A 19,467-nucleotide genomic window follows, 5' to 3' on the forward strand; every position below is an offset into this window, starting at 1 on the left:
AGAGGGAAAGATGGCTAGAAACACAGGCAGACACCGAAGGTGTAATGGTGGCATATGCCAAAACAAGGGTTTGAGCTTTATTTGAAAGTCTCTGTGGGTTTTTAAACACGACATGTTCCAAGATGTATGTTTAGTCTATTTCAGAAGGGTATTTTCTTCTAGAGATATTTAGCAGCAAACATGCAACCCAGGACACAGAAGCAGTTATAATGACAGACTATGAAGAAAGGAACAAAAAGATACAATGCACAGCATCTCAGTTTAATTCCTTTTCTTCTTTTTTCATTTTCATGTCATATCTCTCAGTAGGTAAAACATGGCCTGCCATTTCTTGTGGAACATCAGAATGGAAGGGGGTGTAAAATTTTGGGTGAAATGCAGTAACAGAGCCCCACCAAGATATTTGAGATTGACACAACCTAAAAGGGGTTATGTTTATCAGACTGGAGATGCATTTCTTTACAACCTCAAAGATCAGCATCAAAATCAGTGTATTTCAAAGCATGGAACAGTATATTTAATGCCCAAAGGCAGTCTGGGGTCCTGTTTGACTCAGAACCAGGTTTGAGGGGAGGTGTAGGACACAGCGTGGCTAACAGCAGTGCATTATCCCGATCCCAGCAGCCCCTTACGTAGACAGCACTTTTCCTGAGAGAGGAACGAACTTTCTTCACTGGTCGAAAAATGTCATTGTTTACATGGTTAAGAGTATTTTGGTAATTCAAATAGGAGAGCACGTGTCTAGAAGGCTTGTCCCCTCACTGAAATGATGCAAAAAAACAGTGGGAGTAAGGCTCGGTTGGCATGGAACGTGAGTAATTCCTTCTGACCCACGCCTGCATCTGAGCTGCCAAAACCAGGAAATGGGCACAGAGAATGGAATCAAGTGGGAAGTTCATGCAAAGCTGGCAGAGGACCCAAGTTCTGTGAAAGAAGAAGTTAGATCCCTACTGAGTTTGTCAATGAGAGCTAATGTGTCTCTGAGAGTGAACACATATGTTTAGAGTAACACATCTGGACAGAGAGTTTGACTTTGCCTAAACAACAAATACTTATCATGGCTGTAGACAAAGTAATGAAGGCCAGAGACCATGAGAACCAGGAGGACCTTCCAGAGAGCCTTCCAGGAGCTTCTGCCCTTAAAGACACTGCCCAGCACGGGCATGGCGTGTCTGTTGTCCCGGGCCAAAGCTGCCTCCAGGAGCCTGTGCTCTCAGAGAAGGGACCTTCCAGGAGCCTGTGCTCTTAGAGAAGGGGGGGTCCCTGATTAAAGCCTGAGCTAGTCAGTCTAAGAGACTGATCGGAGAAAGGTTCAGTTCAGGAAAAAGAATTTTAAGTGAGATCAGTCGTGTCATGTATAGTGGACCTAGTTACATCGATGTCACAAAATCTTTAAACTGATTATCCAGAAGTGACTTTATTTTCCAAGAGAGCAAAGGACCTATGGGGGAAAGGAGGTGAATTTGCTCTATCAGGCCTGGCTCCGTTCAAATGTCAGTAATGATCAGTTACATAAAGATTAGTAATTTTAAAGGAGTTCCTAATTCTTTCTTCATATTCTTTTCCCTAAAAAACAACAACAACAACCACAACAACAAAACAAACAACAAGAAAAAAAACTCTCTCCCTGTTGCTACTGTTCCTGCATAGATCTTCAGCACGATGTGATGATTCAGATATAGCAGAGCACGAAGAAATCTGGACACTGCTGTGGTTCACGCTTGATTTGTAGTTGAAGCAGAGAAGAAATAATGAATCAAATCCCTAGGTCCTCTCAGAAACAAAACAATGCAGAGAATCAATAAAGGACAGCACAGCTCAACGTGGAATTGACAGCAGAGACGAGTACGAGGAACGGGTCTGCCTGCTGAGATTCTGGGGAGAATCCTCTAGCACGGCATGGGATGGACTGTGCACCAGCTAGACGGATGGACCACAGTCAGGCCACCAGAGATGTCAGCCTAGAGTCGTGGCATGGAAATTAGTGGGCTGATTTTAAAAAAGCTATTGAAGAAGTAAGCGCCTCTAGTCTCACTGGTTAAATGAATGTGATTCTTAGGGGGCCTTGTAAGAAGTTTCCTTAGATTAGTTGGGGGAGAAAGTAGATTATAATGGGCTGAGTAATGCGTGTACAATATGTAATTAAACCAAAATATACACATCTAACAGCAGTTTGGCTGCACAGGGAAGAGAAATGTGATGGCTTGGCCATGGTGGGGGGGCATAGATATGTGAGGAGGGTCAGTGCTCACGGCAGGAGGCTAATGCAGGGAGACTGCTGAGAACACCCCAGGGAAGGGAGACTGGAATTAAAGCGCTTTTCCTAACGAGGCAGATGTGGTTGGCTTCAAAGCCAAGGGAGACACATGAGCTGTACAGGGGACTGCACATTTTCACAGCAAGTAGAGGAAATCAGCTCTGCTGCTCTGGAAGGCTTTGTGGCCGGCACCTGAGTGTCAGGGAACAGTGAAGGGACAGAATTGCTGGGAAGACGAGGGACAAAGCGTGGGGATGCTTAGAACCAAAGAGCGGAAGCTACAGCCTGTTAGATGTAACCTGGGACAAAACCAGGGAAAAAACCAAAGAGGACACTCTAGAGACAGCAGGGACCAGAGGGGCTGGGTCCTCTGAAGTTTGAAGAACAGACAAAGAAGCATGAACCATGGAAAACAGGACGGAAGCTCTTCATCACAGGCCAATATCACCCAAGGGAAAACACAGTCAAGGGATCTGTCAGAGGAAACATGGCTCCAGTGGCTGGAGGAGAAAGTCACAAAGATGAGGAGGTCAAGGATCAAGGGATCAAGGGCCAGAGTTCTTGATGGGCTAGCACTGAAATCATGTCTCTCACACACACAGCGGTAAAGAGGATAAGAAGGCCGCAAAGGATTTAGAGGGGAAATGCGCCAGTGTCGCCATACGTTCATATGGCCTTTGCCTCAAAACAGCCTGCTGGTGAGCCAGAGATGAAGGTGCTCACCCAAAACTGGTTTTATCGTAAAGAACACTGGTCTCCCAGGGACAACAAATGTGAAATAATCAAGTATCTGAGAATCAAACAGCCATTTAATCAAGGACGTCAAAAATCTCCTCTCTAAAATAAGACTTTTTCTAACTAATCCATCTCTCCTGTTCTCTCCTTCCAGACTTTCTCTATTCATGTCAAATGTGATATTAATCTCATTTCCACATCACAGAAAATGGATTCATTTTTATGCGCACGGTTACAGTATATGATACCAGTTACAGTATTACCTGCAATTAAATTTTACCTAGACAATTTATCACTGTTTTTTACCTAGCATTTTGCTACATTCTAAGAGGGTTGTAAATTAATTCAAACTTTAAACAAGAAATTAATTAATATCTGAAAACAAAATACATTTTGGTGAGAAATCTTTCAGTCTAAGGGCAGGCGCCTGAGTGGCTCGGTCAGGTGAGCATCTGACTCTTGATTCTGACCCAGGTCTATGATCTCAGGACTGTGAGACTGAGCTCCCCACTCAGCAGGGAGTCTCCTTGACATTCCTTTTCCCTCTCCCTGCTCATGCCTGTGTGTGTTCTCTAAATTAAAATAAATAAAATCCTTTTTTAAAAGAAATCTTTCATTCTAGAACACACACCCATGCATGCGTGCACACACACACACACACACGCACACCTGCACACAAATACTTCTAGAACAAAAATATTTCATGCTAATCGGACTTTATCATGGAGCTAATGCCCGTCTAGGCCTGCTTGAATTGATTTACTGTTTCTCATAATTGCTATTGGAAAGACCTAACATGAGTTTGATTAGGAAATGATTATTTTCAAATTGGCTGCTAGAGAACATCTCTAAAAAGTTTTCTTATGATTATAAATTTTAATTTCTTCACTTTTAATGTATTAAATCTCAGAGATTCATTTTAAATTCCAACAAGATAGTTAATAAGACAAGGAAACACGTAGGTTAGAAAGACTAGTTAAGGAAGCTCTGCTATAGAATTCTGTTACCAGTTTCTTCATTTGTCCTTCAATCCTGGTGACAGGTCTGTTGGTCATGAGATCACATTCTCAGCCCGTAGTAACACAGACTAAGAGACACAGGTGCCTCCTGCTCCAAGGAGGGCAGGGACTGGCTTCCTGCTGTGCTTTCTTTTCTTTCTGTTCTAGGCTCTGTCTTCTGTGACATACACAACCCCTGCTTTAGTTACTTCGTCCACACCTTGCCCATCTCGTAGCATTGACTCTTCCAGACCATGGCCTCAGACCCATGTAATTTCCCTAATATTTTGTCCCAGAGATACATCAATGACTCTGGACACTACGCTCCTTTATTCAAGTTCTATGGATGTTAAGTAAAGATGGTTTATATCACTCTCTTTCCTCCCAGTATTCGTGGCAAGGGAACTCATTGTGTACTATGTTCTTTTTACATTACACACCTGGGAAAAATCCATACGTCTGACAACATGGCACGACATTCATGGCATCTGATAACTGTGTCTAAAAGGTTCAGGACAAGAGGAAGTGTTAAAGTTACACACTTTGTAGATATCTCTGCTTTCAAATGCATTCCGTGGCCAAATAAGTCATTGAACATGACCCATCATGTCTAGAGATATTTTGGTGTCTGGGTTCTTAGAATCTAAGTAAATTTGATTTTTTTTTTTTTTCAGATGGATTCGCCTTTGCATCATTTTACTTCTACTAACAACTTTTGTTTTAGATCCTCAGTTTTTGTGGTGGTAAATATATGTAAGAACACCTTTTATTTTAACCATTTTTACGCATCTGGCTCAGAGGCGATAGCTACCCCCACGGTATCACGTGCCATCTCCTGCTCCCCCATGCTTGCCACCCTCACAGAGCCTTCAGTACTAGCCCTCCATGCCGATAACTTGGAATTTCACTATTCTGAATTTCACTATTTTAAATATTTCTAAGTTGAATTAATAACATAGCATTTGTCCTTTTGTGTCTGGCTTTCCTAAGCAAACTCGTTTTAAGTCTCATCCAAGCTACAGGATGTACCAAGACTCCATTGTCCACACTGGCTGAATAGTGCCATCGTCTAGGTACACATCACATGCTGTTTGTTGGGTCCTCTGCTGATGGGCATTTGGACTGTTTACTCCACTGGCTACTGTGAATAAAGCTGCAGTGAACAGCAGCACACAGCAGTGACTTGCTGCCCTGTGTTCGGTCTTCTCAGGAACTCTTGGGCAGGTGGGCCACACACTGGTTCCGCGTGAGGAAGAAGTCGCCCACCCATTCCCCACCATGGCTGTACCCGGTAACATGCCCACCAGCAAGCAGCGGAATGCCTAATTCTACACATCTCTGCTTACACGAGATGGCCTCTCTTTGCTCCTTTGTTTCCTATAGTGGTTCTAGTAGGTGTGAAGTGATCTTCAAGGAGTTTTTTTTTCCCTTTCCCTAATGACTAATGCTGCTGAGGTCACAAGTGCTCACTGATCATCCACATGTCTCCTCTAGAGAAATTTTTACTCATGTTCTTTGCCTATTTTATAAATGGGGCTGTTTGTTCATTTTCTTAAAAATGTTCTTTGAGGGCACCTGGGTGGCTCAGTGGGTTAAGCCGCTGCCTTCGGCTCAGGTCATGATCCCAGGTCCTGGGTTCGAGCCCCGCATCGGGCTCTCTGCTCAGCAGGGAACCTGCTTCCTCCTCTCTCTCTGCCTGCCTCTCTGCCTACTTGTGATTTCTCTCTGTCAAATAAATAAATAAAATCTTAAAAAAAATGTTCTTTGATGCATAGAAATTGGAAATTTTGACAAAGTTCAAGTTACCTAGTTTTCTCTTGTTGCTTATGCTTTTAGTGCCATGTCTAAGAATCTATGTCCAAGTCATGAAGACTTACCCCTATGTTGTTTGTTTATTTGTTTGAAGATTTCTTTACTTGAAAGAGAGAGCACAGTGGGGAGGGGTAGAGGGGAGGGAGAGAGAGAATCTCAAGCAGACTCCTCACTAAGCCCTGACAGGGGAGGGGGACTCAACCTCAGCTCCCTGAAATCAGGACCTGAGACAAAACCAAGAGTTGGAGGCTCAACTGACTGAGCCACCTAGGCACCCCAACGGTATGCTTATTTTTTTTCTTTAAATAAGACTTTTACTTTTTAAAAAAATCTATTATGTCAATTTCTGTCTTTGGATTGGAAAGATGAATTCATTTACACTGGAAGCTAATTATAATCAAGAGATGACTTTGGCCCTTTTGTTATGTCTCTGTTTCTTGTGTCATAACCTTTTCTGAACTTGCTGGAATCTGCCACCGAATACCTTCAGGCAATTGTCCACTTCAGCTGTTGTCCTTTTCAGTGTGATAATTTGTTTAGTTTATAATTTTGATCTCTTGTTTTACATTTTTATTTTATTATACATGGCTTTCATGATTTTCTTCAGTTCTCTGCCCATCTATTCCTGTAGCTCTTTGAGAATATTTAAGATTTTTGTTTACAAAATATTTTGTCAGTTAAATCCAATGTCTGGACTTTCTTAAGGATGGTTTCTGTCAATTTGCTTTGCTTTTCTGAGTAGAACATGCATCCATTCCAGTTTCTTTGTATGTCTTGTGATGTTGTTGTTGTTAGAGAAAACTGGACATCTGAGTATGATAAAGGTGGAAACTGCAGAAACCATATTGCCCTTCCTCATGATGTTGATTGCTAAAGGCTTGAACTAGAGCATTTGTAAATTATGTCACCTAACTAGTTCTGCAAAGACTGTGTTTCTCTTTCTGTGTGACCACTCAAGTCTCTACCCCTCTACCTTGTGTTGAGCTAATGTTTAGACAGATTTCCTTGGACACCAAATAAAAGAAGAAACCAATAAAATAACAACAAGAAATATGACAGAAACACAAGCATCCACCAAACAGCAGCAAAAGAAAGAAACAAAAACAGAACATCCAAACACCCCTCTCTCTGCAGATTGGCTTTGTGTTGGACATGTCAACACTTGGCTAGCATGGTCCTGAGCCCAGCAAGCAGCCCAAAGTGAAAATTTTAAGATTTTCAGATCTTTTCTGAGCATGTGTCTTGCTTTAGTCATGTGCACAGCTTTCTAAATTCCCCCATATACAAGGATGCTTTGGAATGTCCTGATTTCCCAAACTCTCCCAGATTTTCCTCCCAGCTATCAGGCATCCCCTTGCTTAACTTGATGGCAATAATTTGCTTCTGAAATTTACAGGTCTTTAGTTCACCTTGTTGCGTTTTTAAGATGCCATCGTTTTTCCAGCCTAACTTTAGTTTGGCAAAACAGATCAAGCACCTTGGAAATTTCTTGGTGTAGTTCCCCTCCACCTTAGAACAGAGATACACAATTTTTCAGAAATGGGGACTTTTTCTCTCCTCCCTGAGTAAGAACAAGGTCTCACACCAGGAGGAGAGTCTTATCTGTAGCACTATCTCTGCCATGACGAGAGGGACTTAGGCAAGACAAATAAAAGGGCCACTCGAAAGCCTTCCTACCAGTTTGAAATGGCACTTGTCTTGATTCAGCATTCACTTGGTTGCTGAAAACCTTTGATGGTTTCCCAGGTTTCTGATACAGTTGGCTGTGGAAGAATCTGCTTGTTTTCTAGATGTTTCTGTGAAGGGACAGAAGCTGCCTTTTAGAAGTCTTTTCTGATCTCAAATGGGCCACTCCAACACACTTCTGATCTACCTGTATCCATCCAACAAAGCTGGTGCGCTAAGGAAGGCCTTTCTTCTGGTCTCCCCTCCCCCATCTGCAGGGTAGATGGCAACCCTGCCCATCCTTCTCCCCAGCTACATTGTGAGGACTGAGTTGTTTTATTTCTGTGATTTATACTGATGAACAGGATGGAGTAGAGGCAATACTATCCTTGGCTTTGTTAACTAAAATTGCAAAGGTGAAAGAAAATCACAGTAAAGACTAAAATTCAGATTCTAAAAAGGTATATACTCAAGGTATATTCAAAACATATAAAGGTATGTTTTGATTATTGGTATTTCCTAACTAAAAAAGAAAAGAAAAATAACCTGAGAATCAAAATATCATTAACATTATATAGGAAAAATCTAAGTGACATATACTATCAAAATTTCCCCTAAAAATAGAAGGAAAACACAAAATAGCAAATATAAAATGAAATTCAAATAGCATAAAAATCATACATTCTTTTCTACCTCAGGTCCATCATTTTCTCCATGTTCCTTGTTCAAAATTAGCTGAAACCAGAACCTCTCAGGTTCACCCTAATGCAAATTCATGCCTGAGGCACCTATTTTTTATCTCCGTATTCTCCAGTGTTGTTGCCAAAACTGATTTCTTATAAACCATGTTTCTCCCTCAAATTGGAATAAAAAACTGATGGTTATATAAATGTTAGGAATCTTATAAGGTTTGATATTCTATAGTAGCATTTTTATTTTCTCAGACTTTTTCTTTTACATTTAGTTCAGCATCCTAGAGATTTCTCTAGGAATTCAAGGTTTGCAAATTACCACTACCAATTCTCAGGTTTTCTTTGGCAATGCAATTTCCTAAGAAACATCGTAAACGTCCTATCATTTACCTCCCAGCGACAGCTGTGCTTAGTAACCGTAAAGGATTCTGTCTTGCTGGTGCATTCTTCCATCTACACATCTCACTAGCCCTTAAGGAAATGGACCTTCTCTTGAAGGAATCCAGCACTGCAACATCTACTGGGGAGACATAATCTTTAATCCGATTTGAGCTGCAGTGTCCCATTCAGGCAGAGGAAATTTAACAGAAGGTGCGTGAGATCATACCCTTTCCTCGTGGTGAGGCTGTCTTTTTGCAGCTACTTCAAGCCCCTTCCCTGAGGCCTGCAAGGGCCACATTCTTTGAATCAGGGTAGTTTACAAGCATTGGGAATTTCACTGAATGTGTATTGTCTGTCACAGTCTGTGTATTCCTCCTTCCTCTGCTTGCAAAAGGACTGGGACTCAGCTTATGCTACTTTCCCTGTCACAGAGGCCTTCAGAGGAAGCAGTAAGATGACAAGAAAGCAAGTCTGATTTTCTGTTTATCTTACTCCTTCTGCTCGGTCCTCATGAGGGATCCTACCTGATAATCTGAACACGAACCCTCACCTCAAGTGTCTGACCGTTGTGGCTGTCCATCCCAAAGGTGATCGGCACATGAGAGCTGCAGGTGGAGGTCTGCAGATGTCTCCAGCCCACCCTCGTCCAGACTGCTTTTCCATATATTAAATTCTGTTCTGACCACAACACTTTCCTGGATAAGTAACTCTGTATTCATGAACGCACTTAGACGCCAAAACAGATTATTCCCCCCAAATGACTTCATCAGGTGCTTATTTGCTTATTTGTTTACAACCTGTTAAGAAGTCACGAGCGGGCTGTGAAGAGTTGTATGGTGACTCCATTTTCATGTCAAGGACCCTGGATCCTACTCTCTCTCTCCCCATTATTCCTAGCATGGGCTTATTCCTCTTCCCATCATGCTTTCAAGATATCTGCAAAGCTGGTTTCCTAGGCATGAGACCTAGGTAGTAACACAAAGCCCTACTCTCAGAAGGCATTCTGTTCTTGTAACTGAAGTCCACTGGAGACAAAGCAGGTGCGAGGACAGACCAGACACTTGGGGCAGCCTGCGTGCACGCTCTGGGCTTCGGGCAGGGATAGCTCCATACAGATAACTCCTGTGCCCAGCAGACTGGCTGAACGCCTGGTGGGCTCAAGGAATAGACAGCAAATGTTAGAGAGAATAATGAAATTCCATTGTATAAAGTTATAATTCAATCTAGACTTACAAAAAAAGTAATTTGTTTGAAGAGTTATGTATTTTGGGGGAAAAAAATTTCCCTACGAATCATCAGCAACAGATGTACTAAAATTGTTATTCTGAAATAATTAATCATAAAACTATTACAAAGATTTCTTGTCCTATAAAATATAATTAACAATTGCAGTAACAATGGCATCGAGAGAAAAACCTTTCTCAAAATTAAAAATTAAGATTTATGATTTTGCATTTACCAAGAGAAACTGGTATTTTCAACTTTACTGTTTAAAAATGAAGTTGCTAGAAGTATATAGATTGATTACATACAATATTTTGCAGACATGCAAAAAAAGAGACAAAAATCTTATGATAATCAAATAACACGTTAATAAATTTTTATTTAATATAAAATATTTTATTGCAATTTGCAATATTTTTCTGCCATGATATTGTTACTTCTGTATTAGTACTAATCCTTTTACATACTAAAGTAATGAAATACTTTAAAGGAAATGTTCTAGATTTATCCATATATTTTACCCCTGCTTTTTGAATGGGGGGTCCTATATTTTCATTTACACCAGGTCCTGCTAATTATGTTGCTGATTTTGGATGTTTGTCATAACTGTAATAAGTAATGTATCTGTGTTGCAGCCAGGAAGAATTAGAAAAGAAGAAAAAAATAATAATAAAAGGAGTATGTGGATATATTTGTAGCCCTTAAAAACACTAATTTTTTCCTCAACCAGGGGTTATTGGACAATTTTTGGCCATAATTGTATCAGGTACTCTCATAATTTCAAGGAAATTCTGAAAGCAGAGCATATTAATTGGGTACTTTGCCACTCTGAGAAAATCCTTTGTAGAGGAGAAAGAGTGAATGGGTATTGAGCTACACATGGTACTTTTCATTTTATCAGTGTGGAGAACATGCCCATGGTTCTCCTCATTATCACATCCAACACCCATTTTTATTTTAAGTTGGTGCCACACCCAACTTGGAGCTTGACCTCACAACCCTGAGACTAAGACCTGAGATCAATAGTCAGAAGCTCTACCGACTGAACCACCCAGGTGTCTCTGATACGTTTTTTCTGAGAAATATTAGCAGTACTTCCTTTATTATTGTAAAATAAAATTCTGAAAGAGTTGTATATGTTATACAAAACACAAAAATAAATCAGGATAATGGCCAAAATTAGTTCCAACCATTATTCTAAGAAGAAATAAAGGAGAGTAAGTATAATAATATGTACTCACATATATTTACCTTAGAAGTCACAATAACTGAGTTCTTTGTTCACCCTACACATAGAATCATAGTCAGACACGGCAACCCATGATGACAGCAAGTCGGGCAAGTATGTATGACAGCCAGCACTGCCATTACCAACGTGATCTTCTGAAACTCCTCTAGAAATCCACAAAAATATACTGTGGTTTCTCTTTATTTACAATGAAGTCACAATCCTGAAAAAGGTAGTATATATTAAAATGATGTAAATTGAAGAGGTGGATTCTAGACTCAGATAAATAAACATGTTTGTGACAAGGATGTCCTAGGAGAAGGGTGAAATCTGTTCCAGAGCTTCTTATCCTGGGGAAAGAATATTGCGCAACGGGCAAGTCATCTGTCGCTGACCGTTTGCTGCAGTGTCAGTAACCCATCCATGTGATCGATGCCCACCACATGGATCGCATGTCAAGAATGCTCCCTACAGGTTAACCCTCCCCCACAACAACTGCTGATGCACATGTAGATTTCTTTATAACAGGATTCCTGTTTCATTACAGTTCACTTCCACAGCCTTGACAGCACCCACTGCTTCCTGAGCAAAATTTCTTCCCAGTCCCACCAAATGCCCTGATCTTCACAAGTGGCTGTCACTCCATAGCCTCACCACGCTTCACCTTGGCATGGAAATCCTTGATCTTTGTGAGAATACCTACTAAATTTATAAAGATTTTCCTCAGTGATGGGGGTGCCTGGGTGGCTCAGTGAATTGAGCATCTGACTCTTGGTCTCGGCTTAGGTCACGATCTCAGGGCCACTGAGTGTGGAGCCTGCATGGGATACTCTCCCTCTGTTCCTGCCCCTGCTCACGCATGTGCACACATGTTCTTGCTCTGTCAAATAAGTAACAAATAAATCTTTAAAATTACAAAGATTTTCCTCAATTTTAAGGCTATTTCTTCAAATTTAGGTCTATTTCCTTTGCTAACAATAACTGTATCCTTTTACCAAAACTTGCTGGTAATGGAACTCCGGCAGTCACTGGTGCTCCGTGGGTCTGAATTTTGTGTGGTGTCACTGAGGCCACACTGGTAGGTACTTCATATGGTGATTATAATCGTTCCGTGGGATGGTGCCTGCCCTTACTTCAGAGGATGCACTCAGTCAAGTGTCATTAAACCCCAATACGCAGCACTGTACTGACACATTTTTTACCAGTCTTCCTATACTAGTTATAACTCTTAGGAAGCTTAAGCTCATTTCTAGCAATTTATTCACTGTAGAACATACAGTAAAAACTCAACTATTTCTGAGGGAATAAATAAGTGTATGTATTAATCTTTTGCAATGTGTCTGTGTAGGGAGAGGAATGGGTATGTGATTTTGGAAAGGTATCTTCCCTTGAATTAATTTTTCTATAATATCTCATGTTCAGAGCCCAAGTTACAACCTAAATTAATGTTGTCCATCACCATATATCAGCCTGATATTAATGACATGGCTTTATCCGAGTAGGAAGTACTTAAATAGGAAACCTGACATGAGTGAAAACTTCTCAGATTTTTTGGTCTCAAAATAATACTCCCTAGAAAGCCACATTATTCCACAGAATGTCAGGAATAATTACAAGAAAAGACACATGAACTATTCTGGCAAGAACACTTTGAAAACTGTTAAATAGCAGTTTCCAAAGCAAGCTAAACTTTCGTGGCCTCTGTGTGGCTAGGGGTCATCAGAGCACGGGCCGCCATGTCGTAGGGTACAAAGGGAGGTGTGAAATTCTCACACCAGCATGCAATGCAGCTCAGCGGAGGTCTGGCCTGCACAGTTCATGTGACTAAGTGCACTTACGAAGGAGCTGGGAGGGCCGAGCAGGGTGGTGGGAGAGTGTCCTGTGCTCTGAAACACTCACACGTGGAGAAAGCGTGTCAGGAAGACCACTAGGAGAGTTTTACATGCGTATCTTCAAACTCAGCTGACAATGTGAATGGATATCTGACTCGTTTGGACAAACCCTCAGTGATGACCAGCTTCTCTGACAACACAGTAGAGATGTCACCGCCTGGGCGAAGGCTGTCATCCAGCACCGATCAGGGCAAATTACACACAAGCATGTGCACTGAGGCCCACGGGGAGAGGAGAAGGGGGGCGAGAGACTTACAGCCTTTCTGGGGGGTTGGGGGCAGAGCAGAGAGCTCACTCCCAAAGAAGACTGGGAGTGCTGCAGCGACCGTGAACACTGCAGGGGAATGTGAAGCAACCCCACACTGGATGTGCACGCTGTTCTCTGAGGTCACAGATTTTCAGGTAGGTGGCTCTCAGCAACAGTGGGAGACTCTCCCAAGTACACAAGCATCACACACAAGCTAGAGGAGACAAGACTGCTGCTGACTGCCTGGTGCACAACAGCAGCAGGAGGTCACCAGGACCTCAGCTCTCAGCAGGAAGTGGGGGGAAGAAGCCGTCCTCCAGCCTTTGCCCCATCCCTGCACAGGAGCCAGCCTGGGGCAGGCCTGCCCAGAGCAGAAGGTATAACCTGAATGGCTGGACATACAGTGTTAGGAATAAAACAGTTTGGGAATCTAAAACAGAAGAACATTTTTTTTTTTTATTATCTAAGAATGATCAGAAAAAATCGACGAGTGTAAACCCAGATTTCAACCAAGACAGAAGGAAAAATCAGCTCTACAGGGTGGTTAATGATGGGTATAGGAAAGAAAGGAATGAAAGTACTTTCTGTTAATACCCACTGGGTCCCAACTGTTCAGTGTACAAATTACACACCCTTACAGTTCGACAATACCGTGCATTCCCACGAGCCCATGGTCATGACTTTGACACCGAGGACACTGAGCTGCAATACGGTTAAGCACTTTCCCCAAGTCTTCCAGGGGCAATGTGCATAGAAAACAGCATCATCCAGTGTGGGAAGACGGAGGGTGAGCCTTGCCAAACCTCACAGCATGGCAGTGCTCCTACAGCGCGCTATCCCACTGTCTGCCCCATCACTGCCCCGCCCTGCCCTGTGCAGCCCCTGACCGTAGCTTCCTGTTGAGGAAAGTCACCCCAAATAACCTGGCATACGATGTTCACTCCCTATGTGTGGCTGTGTTTACTCCCTGGCTCATGAACTGCATCTCCCTAAAAACACAACTCTGAAGAAATGATGCAGGAACCAAAGTCTGACTGTGCAGTGTCCCAGTCGCTGCTATCACTGTGGAGACCTGCCAAGACCCTCTTCCTTTCCTGGCGAGCTCATGTTTCATTTATGCACACAGCTGGTTGGGATTCTAAATGAACATAATCAGGACGGTACTGAGGACTTTGTGGATAATAACCAGCAGAATTTATCAGATAAAGTTGTATAACTCTACAAGCTCTCCTTAGCCCAAACTCAACATCATCCGTGTGCCACCAGAGATTTCCGTAGTGGGTGACGAGATGGTGAATTATGTCAGGATCTAAGAGATAGTTAGTTTATCTAATTAGGTATTTAATAAATCTGCCTTTAGTTCTTGTCTCCCTACACTTGAAATACATTTCTTGTTTCTGTTGTAGAGGTGATGATTCATCCTTCTTTCCCTTTTATTTTTAACCCAAGCCTTTAGACATGTTCTTCATCAACTCCCAGACTAATGCAGATACTGGCATATCCCTGAGGTTCTTCATCTCAGCTCTGCCACGGGCTTGATCTGTGTGATGCAGGAATTAATTTAGGGACAATTGGTGTTGGACGGTCATCAGGCTCCACTGGAAATCTGGGGAACTGGGAAGAGAGGCTCTCGGCAAGAGTCATAGCTGGATCTGGTCACAGGGTGATCTGGTGACGTAGATGGCAAGCATGACACAGCAATCTCACACCCTTGCCCTCTGCTCCCACAAGCCTGACACAGCACGGCCCATACTCCTGTCCTCTGCCCCTGTGAGCCTGACACAGCATGGCCCATACCCTGTCCTCTGCCCCACCAGCCTGATATAGCATGGCCCTCATGGGCCTACATAGTGCGGTCCACACAGCTGTCCTCTGCCCCTGCCACCCTGACATAGTATGGCCCACACCCTTGTCTTCTGCTCCTGCAAGCATGACACAGTGCACTCCACACCCCTGTCCTCTGTGCCCCCGCCACGCAAGCGTGACACAGTGCAGTCCACATGGCTATCCTCTGCCCCTGTGAGTGTGACACAGCACGGTCCACACCATCACAAGTGAAACCATATGATGATTGGATCTCTCTGCTTGACTTATTTCACTCATTAAATCTCTCTAGAAAACATGTGTTCCTCCTATGCTAAAATCAGATCTTTCCAGGATGTTCTCATGTCCCTGGACCATTTCTTCTTCTTCTGCTCCTCCATTAATATCTCAGCATGACCTTGCCACCATTTCTAAATTCTGTTTTCTTTCTTTACACTGTCAGGCAGCTACAGCAGGTCTCCATCATGGACTCCCTTTTAAGGCCCCTCCCTCTGATCTTGCTTCAGGCAGCACAACTCTATTAAAACTCTTCAAGTCACAAATTACCTTATTCTTGGCTATTTAAATCCTATTTAATTATACATCTTTCTTCCTGAGCTCTTTTTAAAAAGATGAAGTCTGGAATATTTTGTTGCTCGTAATTGTTTTTGAGAAAAATATTAATGGGAAACCAATAATTTCCAGGTACGAAATTGTGGCTCTATATTAATGAAAAAGGTATCTATTTAGGGATGAGGTGACCAGTGAGGAGATGACTTGCGTCAATTTTAGTACAGAGTAATATTAACAAACTAGAGTAGCATAACAAACCTAGAGCAGTATACACAAACCTGGAGCTCCACTCTCACAACTAGAGTGATACACACAACCAGAGAACGGTACACACAAACCCAGAGCAGTATACCCGAATCTAGAGCAGCATACACACATCTGAAGAGGCATACATAAATCCAGAATGCATACACACAACCGGGAACATATAAACAAATCCACAGCAGGATACATAAGCCTAGAGTGATATACTCACGTCTAAAGTGACATACACAAGGCCCAGGAAAGTGAACTGGAATATTTTTAGGAGGGGCATATCCTTGAACTAAGACTTGAAATGTAGAGAGCAAAGGTAAGAGAGGACATGTGACACAGCGGGAATACTTACTCTTTGCCTCCATCTTCACTCCTCGCACAGAAGTGTGACTGTTTCCATAACCCTCATTCCCCTCCCCAACTTAATCTCAGGACAGATCAACTCTGTTGATGGGAGCCCATCTGGATTATATCTGGATCACAAATATGAAAATGTACCTGTCACTATTACTGGATCTCTTTCATTGTGCTGAAGAAATTTGTGAAGGAGAAATAAAATAGGGAAACAGTGATTGTTTGAATTACAGGTTTTGTTTACATACATACTAGATGAGAATCATTTGACCACGAATCTTTAAAAATTATTTTTGTTTCTCTAAAATTCATAAATATTCTAACTGTAGGTACCCTACATTTGTTTTTTCTTTTTCCTCCCCCCCTCCTCCACTTCCCAACCCAACACTGAGCATAACGTACACAGATATACACAGATGCTGAAATGAATTCCAATCGAATGGGGTGATCTTTCTATGACATGGTGGACTAATATATTTCCAGGTATTTGAAATTCATCTTTCATAATGTGCTATCTCTGAAAACACAGGAAAATAGATGTACACTGTGATAGACTTTACAGTTGAATACCATTTCAGCAATAATGGGGTGTATCAGGATAAGGTGATTTCTATGTGATTTTAGTTCTAAGAAGAAATGTTCTCCTTCCTCTCTTCACTGTGGAGAAAGTATTTTCATTTCCGTACTCAGTAGGAAGTCAATCCAACACTAAAAAGAGACAATTTCATTTTTATTTTTAGATATCACGGCTTGAGAGTCCCCACATCTCCTAGATTATTACAATAAAAAATTAAGTCAAATAAAGGGAATTTAAAGAAGAAATACAACATTCTCTAACATGCCATTTCACTCTTCACACACTATTCCTTTTATTAGCTATATATTTTCCAGTGTTTCTTCCAGTTTGGGAACAAGTATAGTAAGTTTTGAAGAAAACCTCAGAAGACATATATATTTTGTGATGTCTTTATGACAAGTTATCTATTGCAGCGGACAGAATCGTCTGCAGACTTGCCATCAAGATTCATTACAATCATTATTGCTTCACATAAAGGGGGATTCTGCCTAAAAAATAAAGCATAAGGACTTTGGGAACTGCTACTTAAAATGAGATGAGAGTCTGAATTGTGCTAATGCAGATAAAGCAGCCTTGACAGGACTATCTTTAGACTGAATGCACCAATCACTGGTATTCTCTGGGAAATAAATGACTGCATTTTAATTATCAACTCAAAACAGTGTCATTTGGGTAAATTACGAAGTTTATGGCTGAATGCCGGACTTCACTTTCACTTACAAATGAACATGCGACAACGCATAAAAAATGAAAAATTATCAGTGAACTTAGAAAATGTGTGGCTAATTTTAATGCGGTCACAGTGTAAATCAATATGAAGAATAAGTAAATGCAGCAGAAAACCAATAGTCTTTTTCTGTTTTAATCTACCCCACTTAAAGGCATCTTACAAATACGTTGCATTTTTACCAGTTTCATAACTGCAGTGACACAGTGGTGATATTCATCACTTGTTGGGGGATGGCTGTAAGGGCTGGGCCACCCCTCACAGCCACGCTCCTTTTATACGGTCTATGGCCACTTCCTGAGTACTGCAAGGTTTGTATGTTCATTGTTCAGATCGTCTGGCCCTACCTCAGACAAATTGGATCCAAAGTACCAGTATTTGGCACAGGAATCTAAAACATTTAATATATACTGATCTTTGAGAATCCTGACTTAGAAGGATAGAAAGATATCCACGTATGTTCTTAATCACTATCAAACCCATTCATAAACTAGGAGGACTCACATTAGAAGTCATCAAAAGTAAACTTCAAAGAAAAAAAATCTTCACTAAATATTCATACCCATGGTTTGGTTTTATTTCAGAAAAAAAATGTTGGGGGCACCTGGGTGGCTCAGAGCGTTGAACATCCAACTCCCAGTTTTGGCTCAGGTCATGATCCCAGGGTCCTGGGCTCAAGTCCTGCATCAGGCTCCCTGTTCAGTGGGGAGTCTGCTTCTCCCACTGCCTGCCCCTCCCCCTGCTCTCTCTCTTTTTCTCTCTCTCTAAAATAAATAAATATCTTTAAAAAAAAAAGAAATAGAACTTTGGATGATATATTCACATGTCAAAAAATATTTCTTGAGACTTTATCAAAGAGCAATGTCTTAAGCCCTGGAAATACAGTAATGAAAGCAAACAAAACACAGAAAAATGTTCTCAAGCCAGCATCAATATTTCTTCCCACAGTATCTTAGTGGCAGGATGCAGAAAACAGTAACATAATAACTGAAATATGAAGAAGATAGGAAATAATGTGTGATATCATTCATTTTTGAAGGCTGCATTATGGAATTTTCCATTAGACTTACTATTCTCAGCAATTTCAATATGTTATTCTTTTATCTTCTGGGTTGCATTTTCTCTATGAAAATCATATGTCCCTTTCTCTATCTTCCATAAAGATAAAGTGTCTTCTTTTCTCTGGATACTTTTTTAAGTTTCTCTTTGTCTTTGGGTTTTCAACAGTTGCACTGTGATGTTTAGGTATGTGGCATGTGTCTGCACATGTGTGTGTGTACACATGTGTGTATGTGCATGTGCACGTACCAGCATAGGGTTTATAAACCTTCTTGATTCTTTGGTCTGATGTCTGTTGTCAGTTTTGAATTATTATTTTTTTAATCAGGCAGTATCTCTGCAAACATTTCTGTTCCTAATTCTCGCTGTGCTCATATCCTCTGAGTCACAAATTATGTGTATCTTAGAATTTTAAACTATTTCCTATGTTACTTTTAGGGTGTCTTGTATATTTTGTAACACATTTTCTCTCTGCATTTTTTTTTTAAGATTTTTTATTTATTTGTCAGAGAGAGAGGGAGAGAGAGCAAACACAGGCAGACAGAATGGCAGGCAGAGGCAGAGGGAGAAGCAGGCTCCCCGCCAAGCAAGGAGCCTGATGTGGGACTCGATCCCAGGACGCTGGGATCATGACCTGAGCCGAAGGCAGCTGCTTAACCAACTGAGCCACCCAGGCGTCCCATCTCTCTGCATTTTAATGTGGATGTTTTCTACTCCTTATTTTCCAGTTCACCAATCTTCTTATTGTGTTTAAACTGTTTTTAGACATAACCATTTAATACCATATTTTTAAATAAATTCAAGTTCTCAGACACAACTGTCTGATATTTTCTGTAATATATTTTTCAGTTATTTTTAAATGTCTGTCCTATAACTATAAAATCTAGATGACTTTGATGTGTTATTCATTTCTCCTTATCTCTCTGTCTCTGTGTCTGTGTGTATGTGCATGTGTAAGTGTGAGTGTGTAATATTACACGAGAAAGGA

This window comes from Lutra lutra, chromosome 14 (genome assembly GCF_902655055.1).
Source record: "Lutra lutra chromosome 14, mLutLut1.2, whole genome shotgun sequence".
NCBI lineage: Eukaryota > Metazoa > Chordata > Mammalia > Carnivora > Mustelidae > Lutra > Lutra lutra.